The following is a 14,618-nucleotide window of genomic DNA, read 5'->3' on the forward strand; positions in this document are numbered from 1 at the left end:
ATTTTTTAAATAATTAATTTGCATTTTATTGCATGACATAAATATTTGATCACCTACCAACCAGTAAGAATTCCAGCTCCCACAGACCTGTTAGTTTTTCTTTAAGAAGCCCTCCTGTTCTCCACTCATTACCTGTATTAACTGCACCTGTTTGAACTTGTTACCTGTATAAAAGACACCTGTCCACACACTCAATGAAACAGACTCCAACCTCTCCACAATGGCCAAGACCAGAGAGTTGTGTAAGGACATCAGGGATAAAATTGTAGTACCTGTACAAGGCTAGGATGGGCTACAGGACAATAGACAAGCAGCTTGGTGAGAAGGCAACAACTGTTGGTGCAATTATTACAAAATTTAAGAAGTTCAAGATGAAGGTCAATCTCCCTCGGTCTGGGGCTCCATGCAAGATCTCACCTCGTGGGGCATCAATGATCATGAGGAAGGTGAGGGATCAGCACAGAACTACACGGAAAGACCTGGTCAATGACCTGAAAAGAGCTGGGACCACAGTCTCAAAGAAAACCATTAGTAACACACTACGCCGTCATGGATTAAAATCATGTAGCGCAAGCAAGGTCCCCCTGCTCAAGCCAGCGCTTGTCCAGGCCCGTCTGATGTTTGCCAATGACCATCTGGATGATCCAGAGGAGGAATGGGAGAAGGTCATGTGGTCTGATGAGACAAAAATAGAGCTTTTTGGTCTAAACTCAACTTGCCCTGTTTGGAGGAGGAAAAAGGATGAGTACAACCCGAAAAACACCATCCCAACTGTGACGCATGGAGGTGGAAACATCATTCCTTGGGGATGCTTGTCTGTAAAGGGGACAGGATGACTGCACCGTATTAAGGGGAGGATGGATGGGGCCATGTATCGCGAAATCTTGGCCAACAACCTCCCTCCCTCAGTAAGAGCATTGAAGATGGGTCATGGCTGGGTCTTCCAGCATGACGACCTGAAACACACAGCCAGGGCAACTAAGGTGTGGCTCCGTAAGAAGCATCTCAAGGTCCTGGAGTGGCCTAGTCAGTCTCCAGACCTGAACCCAATAGAAAATCTTTGGAGGGAGCTCAAAGTCTGTATTGCCCAGCGACAGCCCCGAAACCTGAAGGATCTGGAGAAGGTCTGTATGGAGGAGTGGGCCAAAATCCCTGCTGCAGTGTGTGCAAACCTGGTCAAAAACTACAGGAAACGTATGATCTCTGTAATTGCAAACAAAGGTTTCTGAACCAGATATTAAGTTCTGCTTTTCTGATGTATCAAATACCTATGTCATGCAATAAAATGCAAATTAATTACTTAAATGTATCCTGTCTTTTTCCTTTGGTTCTTCTTCTTGTGACACTCATTCTGCCAATGGCCAGGCATTTCACAATAGTGACATGATCCTGGTTTCTTTTTCAATGGGCTTTGAGTGTCTTTAGATATTGTTCCTGCTTTCAACGTTTCCTGTTCCTTTTTTCAACTTCTCCTATTCAACAATTTGTTCAGCTGACACCCGAACACATTCCTTCTCCTTCAAAGATCTTTCAAGACAATCTTTGAGGAATTTATGTGTTTTTTGTAATTCATCAGGCATTCTTTGAATTTCTTCCCATATTTTCTGTATGTAAAAAATAAAACTCTTGGTGACAGTCATCTATTTTCAAACTCTTTTTGATGTCATCAGCCAATGATTTTACCATTTTCTCAAAATTATAATGTCAGGGCTGCAGTTCCCGTATGTGCCACATTGTTTTTACCTTAAACTTCAATTGTATTATACACGTGATACTCTTCTGTCAATGATTTCCAGATAACATGAGGACGTTTTCATCATGTTAATGGTGGCCTAAGAGGTCTTATCTTCTCCTGTGGTATTCCATGAACTAAGACTAAGAACACATCTTTCAGTGTCAACATAAGTCTTGCGTGTCTTCACCACAGGGTTCTACTGCCGAAAAAGCGACATTTCTAGGTCTTCTTGTTCCAGATGTGTTAATCTGGATACTTATGCTCTTTAAACTGACTTGTTCTTTTAGAGTGGTTTGACTCACCATTCAGAGTGCAAATCCATCAATCCGGGTCATGGCACCATGCTGTTAGATTTGGTCAATTTTTGATCCATGAACAAAATGAATGCAATCAGAAGTCTGGGGAGAGACACCTTTATTCAGCATGAGGCTACGATGTTAACCTTCCATAGTTCTTTATTTTTCTCTCCAATTATTACAGTATTTTATGCCAGGAGGTGGCCAGTGGTTATAACCAACCATAAAACAGTCTATTATCCTCCAATAAGAAAGGTTTATCCTACATGGTACACTTGTATGGTATGTTCCAAACTCCCCTATGGGCCATGGGTCTATCGATAGAATCTATGAAAGTCATATGGACAGTTCCTAGCAGGAGGTGTGGACAGGGTGTTTGGGGCAAATCAGTAATGGCCAGCACATCTTATCTATTGGGCATTGTTCAGCGTTAGTCAGCACATACGCGTTGTGTTAAGTTTCTCATGCCCATTTCCCCTCAATGATGTAGTTTGTGTTAGGGACTGTCTGAAACTGTGGGACCTCCCAGAAACTGTGTATTTAATCTGATATCATGTGAAACATCTTCATGGCACACAGATGGTCTCTATGTGATTTCTAAAGACAGTTGGTGGCACCACAGTCATTCAGATGTGTGCTAGCAAAGAAAGTGAATACTTCCTGTTTTATATTTGTAATCAATTTAGAACCGTTTGCATATTTGTCAAGAACAATGTATATATATTTGTATTACTATTTTGAAGAATGTGGAGTGAGGCATCCAGATACATTAAATTAACTCTCCATGGCTCATGAGGAATCAACAAGGAAAGAAATGTGTGCATTTACAACAGGCATAAAACCGTGTTAGTATTTTTATATTTGAGTAGATGAAAAAATAAATGCAAATAATGTATTCATCACTGTTTAACATTGACTCAGGAATACAAGGTCCAGGCATTAACCACTGAGAGCACAATGTCACATATTTCCCAACTTTGCAAAGTGGTACTCATTTGCATGTCTCCTTCCTTTATCCTTCTAGTAAATGGACTGAAGGTAGAGTGAGAGCTGTACCCTTGGCCCGGCATTAAGTACAGTAATACCAGCATACACAAGACCTGCTGGCCATCTAACAACAGAGCCCCTGTCGGTCCACCTCTTTGCCCTGTCTTTCAGCCTCCACACACTGGAGTGTTTGTTAGCGCCACAGTATCACTTTCACACTGTTATTATTAAGTCCTGGTCTCTGGTGCTGCTTCTGGAAAAGCTGTAAGTAATTTAGGAAGACAGAAAGAGACAGAGCACTCCTGACTGCTTGATTGTACTACGTGGTAAGGTGTGGGATGGCAGTTAATTATTAATATCCAGGGTTAGGAGAAGATAAGGTTGATGTTGTATAATACCACAACTGTACCACAATAGGCGTTAGGGTGTTTGGTGTAGATACAGTACCAGTCAAACGTTTCTTTGCTGTGGTATATTGGCCATATACAAACCCCCACGTGCCTTATTGCTTGCATATACCATTCCTACCAGCCAATTAGCATTCAGAAATGTCAGCACCCGATTAATAATTAATAGCAAAACATATCATTCATAAAAGCTCTGTAAAGCAGTTGGAGGGAGTTAAATTAGGGTAATTCATGTCTGTGCCAACAAAATGCATGCTTGTTAAAGAGCCCCATCTGCTGGTTCATTCTAAGTACAACAATTATCAGGTGCCTGTTCACTAGTATCCACAGCTGTGTGCTTTGTGTCTGTCTGCATATCCCAATACCCCTATGCCCTACACCCCTGCTTGGAGTGCTTTATGATGATGTTTTCTGGCAAAATTTTGATGGTGACTTTCCAAAATCTGGCTAAGATTTTAATAAACGTATCAACTTTGGGTCACATTCCTGACTGATGCAATTCATTGTCCACTTTTATTTGGTAGAACGACGACAAAATTAAAATGTGGCCCAGGCAAATTATAGAGGCTGAATCTGAAATGTACCCCTATGCCCTATGACCTATACATTTGTAGGGATCTAAGTCAATTTTATTGTTAAAAATTGTGATTCATATCGCTAACCAATCCCATGTTATTTATAGCTGTAAAATAAGTTGCAGCAGTTGAGAACAAAGAGGCTTTATTAGGCCGGCAGGTCATGTAAATGGTGGATTCTTTCCAACCTAGATAGGTAATTTAATATCAGCCACCCATAGCATGTCTGTCAGTTGACACAGTTGATGCATTTCTGCATCTAACAGGTAGAAATCATCTACATTTGCTGGTTCTAAGCAAACCACAACATCCATAGTTCATAGCAAAAGTATACAAGCCCATGAGCCCCACTGCAAGGAGAGTAATGTCTACCAGGCTGCGGAGCTTAGAAAGGACCAGATGGGTGTCTACAAAAGTGGGTCTCAACACTGTCACTGAGGACACAGAGGGAATGACTGGAAAGCTCATTTAAATGTGACTCACCTCCTACCCAGGTTCTCTAGAACTAACCTGCGGGGACACACGACCCCCCCCATCCAAGAAGAATCAATGATTATTAAACTATGTACCATAGTAATGGTACTGTGCGGGGGTAGGAATCTGACAGAGTCGGTCGGATTTCCGTAAGTAGTTCAAACAAAGAATATGGTAGACATTTCTTTTCTTGTACTACTCAATACAATAAAACACATTTATAAACTTCACCATTCAGCCTTCATTGTTGCTGCATTGAATTATAGCAAGCTACAGAATCGTCAACCAGTGTTTGCAGCTGTTTGACTTTGAGTCAATGAGAGAAGCCTTCAATTCAATGTATGTAGTGTTTCTTAGCTCGCAAGGTGACAGTGTTTGTGTCTACCATCTGGGAAAGGCTCAATGCACAGAGCTGTTTGAGGTTAATACAGTGAGTTTTTTTTTATGTTGGTAGGATTCACACTCACAATAGCTAAATTTGCTGAGGTACAGTTGTGAGCAAACCAATGGCGCTAATTAAAACAGTATTACAGCACTACTTATGGTGTCCCCCTCAATAATTGCTCTTGAGAGAAGTTCATGTAATTGTTCCCTCAAAAGTTGATATCAGATGTTTTAGCGCTAAAACCAGCACCTAAATCTGGGAAGTAGTTAGGAGTAGCTAACAGGCCTCCTAAGTCACTATAAGACCAAGTCACAAACAATCATAGAAGGGCTGCTGCCGGTAATCCGCCTCGTAATCAGGTAGACGTTTTTGAAGCATGTATTTATACTGAGCTTTTAACAAGGTATCGCCTTAATCGCGAGGGTATTATGATCATAGTAGACCACAACATTTCACTACTCGGCCACAAATACAATGCAGCTATATCAACTGTGTGTAGAATATTACATCAAACCATGGATGCCCTCCCCAGACCCCATATCATGCAACCAATCATTCGATTTCCTTATGATGTTCGCCACCTACAAAGAAACAAAGCCGTTCATAGACAGAGCTCGACCACCTGGTGCAGTTGGTGGTGGGACAAACAATTTCACGAATGATTGCAACATCAAAAGATGAACGCGCATTTATTTACGAGTTGCCAGACATGTAAGAGACTGACTATTAGCTGAACATATCTTGACTAGTCATTATATAACTCTTGGTTTCATGTTTAATCAGTGTCACTTAGCCTACATATTAATTGTAATTTATTTATTTCAATATGGCAGCATGACATCCTTCTACAGGATTGTTATTATGAATTCACTGACAGAGACCCCTCCCCTATCAGCCAATCACTGTGGGCATAGTATGCTTGTTCGTTGAAAACGACCTCATCCATTGTAACAGAGTCAACCCCGCCCTTCCCTTTCTCTTAATTCTCCCCGTTCCTTAGTAAAAGTTGGTCTTAACATCTTTGTGAATAGGTTTTAAAAGGAAACTTTTAGCTAGGAACTTTTAGTGGTGTTTAGGAGTCCTCCTAGTGGTAAGATAAAATGATTTGTGAATATGGCCCCAGATCCATCTTGCTAATGACAATACTACATTCATCCTTAGGACAGTTATGGTCATAAGGCTAGTGTACTGTAGAGAGTGTGTGTGGCCGGCGTTCACCAGATTGGAGGGTTGTGACTAAATACTGACGATTGGACCAGGATAAGTAATGGCGTGTGTAGAATGATTGGACACAGTTGATATATACTCGGGCTGTAACATTCATTATATTTCTGTCTGTTTTTGTATGTGTGACGACGCAGTCCTGGTGGGTTAACATTCCTAGTAATCTATGTGCTTTGGGTTTTTCACTCAGTGTCATGTGTTTTAATTGATTTACTTGGTAATTTGCAACATAACATTGGTTAGTCTCACGTTTCTATGACTGAAGTGCATTCATCTTAATGGTGTAAAGCCTTAACACCTATCAAGTTGTTTTAGATCTACACAGATTCCGAGGGAAAGAAATGTTACGGTATCTTCTGGAGGGCTATATTAAACTGGCAGATGAATATCCTTTACAGATACAGTGTTGTAACAATGATCAGCCATAATACTTGCCTCAAGGGTGTTCTTACTTGGTACTGGCCTGGGTTCAAAACGTGCTAAATGACTCACCCAACTCTTACATTCCTGTAGGAAACACAAAAATATGTTAATGCCATTATTTGCAACCATTAAAACACATCTAGTCAAAATAATTTGTAATTCTGTATGATATCCCCCATTCTGTTTGATGAGACAATGATGGAAAATTCTCTTAACTAACAGAAAACTACACTCAATGTTCTCACAACGTTCTCATGAGATGTGTCTAGAACACAATCTTCAATTAATGCGTTTGTAACGTTGTAATGTGTCTGTTACGCGTGGCACGGCAGCTCCTCTTCCTCTCCGGCGCTTCACCACGCTGGTGTACTAGCCACTGACTGGAGAGTGATGGCAGCAGCTCACCCCGAGGATGCACCTTTTCCCTCTCACTAATTAGTTGTGTATTTGTTTTGTTTGGCCAGCTCACGGAATATTGTTTCGCCACTGCTTACCGTGAAGTGCTGTCAGTCTGTTCTCCACACTTAAAATAAGAGATGAAACGTTTGAACCGTTCACTTGTTTTACTTTCTTTTTTGCCTCACTTTTACGCATGCATCGCACTCCCACTGTCACAGATTAGTCCGTCAAACTGAGGCACTTTTTTTAAACTTTTGCTTTTTAGGATTCGCTCCTTTTGGGTACTTTTTAGTTATTTATTTTTCGCACCACTCATCCTGGGGTGAGCCAGGGCGGGCACAATGGAGAGTCCAGGCCTCGAGCAACACTCTGTCATAGCTCGAGCATCTCTCTGTGACATGGAGGGACAGATCGCCGGATTAGTTACAGCTTTCGGTGAGATGATGTCTCACATGGCATCACGGTCGAGGGAGGAAAGCCCTGTTGAACCTGCCCGAGCGGTGTCGCCTCCTCCGGTCGATCATGTGGAGTCTTGCCCAGGAGTGGGAACTCCGGAGGGCCTTGCATGAAATGTATGACGGCAATCTGGAGGGATGTCACGGTTTTCTTCTGCAATACGAATTGTATTGCGTCGACCAGCCTGTCTCCGATTATGAGAAGTTAACCGCGACCCTCTCCGTTCTCACTGGGCACGTCCTCGAATGGGCCACGGCGCTGTGGGATAGTGGTTCTGGGGAGCTGAGGGTGTTTTCCAGGTTCATGGCGTAGTTCCGTTGCAGAGGGTCGGGATGGGGGCAAGCGATTCTGCCTTTGAGGCAGGGCAACAGCACGGCCTCGGAGTATGACCTTGTGTTTCAGACTGTGGCGGCGTCTAGCGGATGGAAAGCAAAGCCTTGTGGGCGGAGGTCCAGAAGGAGCTGGCGTGCGTAAGCAGTTCCATGTCGCTTGACGCCTTCATTGCCCAAACAATTGCAATCGATGGGCAGCTCTGGTTCCGTGACCGCCTCGTGCGCCGTTCCCATATTCAGACCTCGGTGGAGCCGGAATCAGAGCCCATGGAGCTGGGAATCACCAGACTCCCCGCGGAGGAGACAACGCCGGAGTCGTCAGGAGCTGTGCTTGTTCTGCAGGGAGAAGGGGCATTACCGGAAGGGGTGCTCTTTGGGCCAGACGCGGAGCAGGAAAGGGGTGAGTACCCACACAGAGCAATTATGCACGGTAGGTGCCTTGTGTTCATGCAGCATCGCTAGCCCTTTCTGTTGTCCAATTGTGTTGTCTGGTGGTTTTCTGTCTCACCCCACTAAAGCCCTGGTTGACTCTGGAGCCCTGGGGAGCTTCACAGATCAGGCCCTGGTAACTGCACTCTGGCTGCCGTTGTGCCCTTTGAGGTCCCAAACGCCCACACAAGCACTGGATGGTCGTCCTGTGGGGTCCAGCTCAATAACGCATGTGACTCATCCTCTCAAGCTCACCATCAACAGCTGCCATCGGGAGAGACTGGGACTGCTGGTGACGTCGTCCTCCATACACCCCTCATCCTGGGTCTCCTGTGGCACCAACAGCACCACCCCACCATCGCACAGAGCAGGCGATTCTGGGATGGTCAACGAGGTGCCGGAAACCCTGCCTGACCGTCACGTGTGGAGCCCCTGAGGGTGGCCTCCCAGTGAACATCCCGCCGAAGTACGCAGATCTGAGTGGGGTGTTCTCCAGCGACAAAGCCAAGTGTCTGTCTCCCCACTGCTCTTGGAACTGTGCCCTCAACCTCCTACCAGAGGCCGTGCCCCCCAGGAACAGGAGGTGCGTGTGGAAGGGGGTGCGTATCCTCACCAAGGTGGACCTCTGGAGCCCGTACAACCTTGTGCGTATCTGGGAAAGAGACGAGTGGAAGATGGCTCTGCGTTGGGCCACTATGAATACCTTGTGATGCTGCACGGGCTAGCCAACTCGTCGGCTGTGTTCCAGTCCTTTCTGAACGAGGTGTTCCGGGATATGTTGGGGAGGTACGTAGTGGTTTATATCGGTGACGTCCTGATTTGCTCCCCAACATACCTGGAACCTGTGGCCCACGTCCGTGCTGTCCTGCAGCATCTCCACACCAACTGAATTTAAAAAGGGAGAAGTGTGTTCAGCACCCCCACCGTCTCCTTCCTTGGATACCACATCACTCTGGAGAACGTGCAGATGGAAGAGCTGACGGTGGAGACGGTGAGCTCGTGGCGGGTCCTGAAGACCATCAGAAAACTCCAGAGCTTCATCAGGTTGGCCAGCTTCTACTGCCGGTTCATCCAAGGTTTCAACACCATCACAGCGCCACTCACGTCGTTGTTGAAAGGCCAACCTAAACGCCTCTGCTAGACCCCGGACACGGAAAAGGTGTTTCTTGACCTGAAGGGCAGGTTCACAACAGCACAGCTCCTGAAACTCCCAGACCCCTCAAGCCCTCCACGGTTGAGGTAGACGCGTCAGAGTTCGGCGTGGGGGCAGTCCTCTCCTAGCAGCATGGAAACCCCCTCCGGCTACACCTGTGTGCTTACTATTCCAAGAAAATGTCTGCTGCAGAGAGGAACTACGACGTGGGTGACCGGGAGTTACTGGCGGTGAAGCTGGCATTAGAGGAGTGGAGACACTAGCTAGAGGGCGCCCGTTCACTGTCCTGACCAACCATAGGAATCTTGAAGACGTCAGGGCAGCATGGCGCCTCAAACCCCGCCAGGCCCACTGGACCCTCTTCTATGAGAGTTTTGGTGGGAAATTCCATCCTCTCCCAGTGCCTCAGCAGCTTGGTCACACCTGTTGGTAGACTTCCTCACAGACCTACCTCCTGCAGAGGGGAAAACAACCATTGCTGTGCTGGTAGGCAGGTTCTCAAAGATAGTCAGATTCTTCCCACTTCCCTGCCTTCTCTCAGCTCTCCAGGATGCTGAGATGCTGTTTTACAGGTTTTCCGGAGTTTGGGCTTCTAGAGGACATTGTGACGGACTGCGGCCCTGAATTTACATCACGCGTCTGGAAGGCTTTCATGTCCAGGCTGGGGATGGTGGTCAGCCTCACATCCGGGTATCACCCACAGGCTAATGGGCAGGCAGAGCGCACAAACCAAGAACTGGGAAGGTTCCTCCGGTCCTACTGCATGGACCATCTAGGTGAGTGGACCTGTTTTCTCCCTTGGGCAGAGTATGCTCAAAACTCCCTGCGCCTTTCCTCTACAGGTCTGACCCCCTTCCAAGTGGTACTTGGGTTCAAGCCTCTGCTGTGCCCCTGGGTGGAGAGCTCCAGTGACATCTAGGCAGTGGGTCCACAGAGTGTCAGCGGGGCCAGTTTTAACAGTGCTGGCCCACCCAGTCGAACAGACTGAACACACACACAAAGCTCTGGAATCACATGGCTCAGTGGCTGAGGGGTCTGTTTTTAAAGGCTCCAGGGGGTGTGCGTGTGAAATGGAGGCAGGGGGTTTGTTCACCCCAATGTATAGGCAGTAGTAACATGGGCCAGGCCAACCCAAACACATTTAGCTGAAACCAGTTGGAACCGAATCGTTCTGGTGGGGACAAATGGGTGAGAACAGGAAAGCTTCCCCTCCATCTGCCCTTTCGTAAGATGTCTTCACTTTCTCCGCACATTTTTTGTGTAACATAATTAGTTTAGAATTGATTAAATAGGTTTTTTGCCGTCATTCTACACATTATAACCCATTGTGAAATGCAAAAACATTTTTGTATGAAAATGCTAATTTACTGAAAATTAAAAAACGTAAATATCTCATGTACATAAGTATTATGACTCTTTGCCATGACAATCCAAACGTATTATTATTTTATTTACAGTGGGGAGAACAAGTACACACCCGATTCCAAAAAAGTTGGGACACTGTACAAATTGTGAGTAAAAAAGGAATGGAATAATTTACAAATCTCATATATTAAATATAAAACTTAGATTTAATTCACAATAGAATATAGATAACATTTCGAATGTTGAAAGTGAGACATTTTGTAATGTCATGCCGAATATTGGCTCATTTTGGATTTCATGAGAGCTACACATTCCAAAAAAGTTGGGACAGGTAGCAATAAGATGCCGGAAAAATTACATGTACAGATAAGGAACAGCTGGAGGACCAATTTGCAACTTATTATGTCAATTGGCAACATGATTGGGTATAAAAAGAGCCTCTCAGAGTGGCAGTGCCTCTTAGAAGTCAAGATGGGCAGAGGATTACCAATTCTCCCAATGCTGCGGCGAAAAATAGTGGAACAATATCAGAAAGGAGTTTCTCAGAGAAAAATTGCAAAGAGTTTGAAGTTATCATCATCATCTACAGTGCATAATATCATCCAAAGATTCAGAGAATCTGGAACAATCTCTGTGCGTAAGGGTCAAGGCGAGAAAACCATACTGAATGCCTGTGAACTTCGGGCCCTCAGACGGCACTGCATCACATACAGGAATGATACTGTTATGGAAATCACAACATGGGCTCAGGAATACTTCCAGAAAACATTGTCGGTGAACACAATCCACCGTGCCATTCGCCGTTGCCGGCTAAAACTATACGTCAAAAAAGAAGCCGTATCTAAACAGGATCCAGAAGCGCAGGCGTTTTCTCTGGGCCAAGGATCATTTAAAATGGACAGTGGCATAGTGGAAAAGTGTTATGTGGTCAGACGAATCAACATTTTAAGTTCATTTTGGAAAACTGGGACGCCATGTCATAAGGACTACAGAGGACAAGGACAACCCAAGTTGTTATCAGCGCTCAGTTCAGAAGCCTGCATCTCTGATGGTATGGGGTTGCATGAATGCGTGTGGCATGGGCAGCCTACACATCTGGAAAGGCACCATCAATGCTGACAGTTATATCCAAGTTCTAGAACAACATATGCTCCCATCCAGACGTCTTCTCTTTCAGGGAAGACCTTGCATTTTCCAACATGACAATGCCAGACCACATACTGCATCAATTACAATGTCATGGCTGCATAGAAGAAGGACCTGGGTACTGAAATGGCCAGCCTGCAGTCCAGGTCTTTCACCCATAGAAAACATTTGGCGCATCATAAAGAGGAAGGTGCAACAAAGAAGACCTAAGACAGTTGAGCAACTAGAAGCCTGTATTAGACAAGAATGGGACAACATTCCTATTCATAAACTTGAGCAACTTGTCTCCTCATTCCCCAGACGTTTGCAGTCTGTTATAAAAAGAAGAGGGGATGCCACACAGTGGTAAACATGGCCTTGTCCCAACTTTTTTGAGATGTGTTAATGCCATGAAATTTAAAATCAATAAATTTTTCCTTTAAAGTAATATTTTCTCAGTTTAAACATGTGATATGTCATCTATGTTGTTTTCTGAATAAAATATTGAAATTTGAAACTTCCACATCATTGCATTCTGTTTTTATTCACAATTGTACAGTGTCCCAACTTTTTTGGAATTGGGCTTGTATTTGATACACTGCCGATTTTGCAGGTTTTCCCACTTACAAAGCATGTAGAAGTCTGTAATTTTTATCATAGGTAGTCTTCAATTGTGAGTGATGGAATCTAAAACAAAGATCCAGAAAAATCACATTATATGAAATTTAAGTAATTAATTTGCATTTTATTGCATGACCTAAGTATTTGATACATCAGAAAAGCAGAACACAATATTTGGTACAGAAACATTTGTTTGCAATTACAGAGATCATACTTTTCCTGTAGTTCTTGACCAGGTGTGCACACACTGCAGCAGGGATTTTGGCCCACTCCTCCATACGGACCTTCTCCAGATCCTTCAGTCTGGAGATCCAGATCCAGCTGTCGCTGGGCAATACAGACTTACAGTTCCCTCCAAAGATTTTCTATTGGTTTCAGGTCTGGAGACTGAATAGGCCACCCCAGGACCTTGAGATGCTTCTTACGGAGCCACTTCTTTGTTGCCCTGGCTGTGTGTTTCGGTTCGTTGTCATGCTGGAATACCCAGCCACGACCCATCTTGAATACTCTTACTGAAAGAAGGAGGTTGTTGGCCAAGATCTCGCGATACATGGCCCCATCCATCCTCCCCTCAATAGAAGAATGATGTTTCCACCTCCATGCTACACGGTTGGGATAGTGTTCTTGGGGTTGTACTCATCCTTCTTCTTCCTCCAAACACGGCAAGTGGAGTTTAGACCAAAAAGCTCTATTTTTGTCTCCTCTGGATCATCCAGATGGTCATTGGCAAACTTCAGACAGGCCTGGACATGCCCTGGCTTGAGCAGGGGGACCTTGTGTGCGCTGCAGGATTTTAATCCATGATGGCGTAGTGTGTTATTAATGGTTTTCTTTGAGACTGTGGTCCCAGCTCTCTTCAGGTCATTGACCAGGTCCTGGTGTGTAGTTCTGGGCTGTTCCCTCACCTTCCTCATGATCATTGATGCCCCACGAGGAGAGATCTTGCATGGAGCCCCAGACCGAGGGAGATTGACCGTCATCTTGAACCTCTTAAATTTTCTTATAATTGCACCAACAGTTGTTGCCTTCTCACCAAGCTGCTTGCCTATTGTCCTGTAGCCCATCCCAGCCTTGTGCAGGTCTACAATTTTATCCCTGATGTCCTTACACAGCTCTCTGGTCTTGGCCATTATGGAGAGGTTGGCATCTGTTTGATTGAGTGTGTGGACAGGTGTCTTTTATACAGGTAACGAGTTCAAACAGGTGCAGTTAATACAGATAATGACTGGAGAACAGGAGGGCTTCTTAAAGAAAAACTAACAGGTCTGTGAGAGCCGGAATTCTTACTGGTTGGTAGGTGATCAAACACGTATGTCATGCAATAAAATGCAAATTAATTATTTAAAAATCATACAATGTGATTTTCATGGTTTTTGTTTTAGATTCTGTCTTTCACAGTTGAAGTGTACCTCTACATGCTTTGTAAGTAGGAAAACCTGCAAAATCAGCAGTGTATCAAATACTTGTTCTCCCCACTGTATATTGTGCTTTTCAAGGACCCAAAGAAGCTTTACAGAAGTGAACATGTAACAGAAACAAACAAAAAATACAGTGGGAAAACAAAGAAAACAGAGAGTGGGATTTGTCATGGCTATGGATAGGCGATTTCGAACAGATGATTCTTGAGGTGTTGATGGAAGAGGGGGATTGTCTCAGAGTCACGGATTGTTTTGGGGAGAAAGTTCCAGAGCCTGGGAGCAATGTCCAGTATGTTCAGTTACCAAAGCCTTTGAGCTTAGACTTATGTGGTGGCCTGTAGTACTGGAATGGAGTGAGCGTGTAGGTTGATATGGAAGAAGGTCAGAGAGGTAGGCAGGGTTGATATTGTTTAGGGCTTTATATGTCAGTACGAGGATCTTGTAATTGATGCGTTGGGAGATAGGAAGCCAGTGTAAATCAGAGGATGGGGGTGATATGCTGCCAGGACTTGGTGTGAGTGAGTAGTCTGGCCGGCGAGTTTTGAACCATTTGGACCTTATGGAAGGATGTAGATTTGATGCCGGTCAGTAGGGAGTTGCAGTAGTCAAGACAGGAGGTTATGAATGCATGTATTAGGGTTTCAGCAGCAGAATGAGAGAGGGAAGGTCTGAGTTTGACAATGTTGTGGAGGTGGAAGAATTAAGATTTAACTTTTTAATGTGCTGATCAAAGGTAAGTGCAGAGTCCAGAAGGATGCCAAGGTTACGTGTGTGGGGGATAGAGAAACAACTGTGTCATCGATGCTGAGAGTGA

The sequence above is a fragment of the Esox lucius genome, chromosome 14, assembly GCF_011004845.1.
Source record: "Esox lucius isolate fEsoLuc1 chromosome 14, fEsoLuc1.pri, whole genome shotgun sequence".
NCBI classification, from domain to species: domain Eukaryota; kingdom Metazoa; phylum Chordata; class Actinopteri; order Esociformes; family Esocidae; genus Esox; species Esox lucius.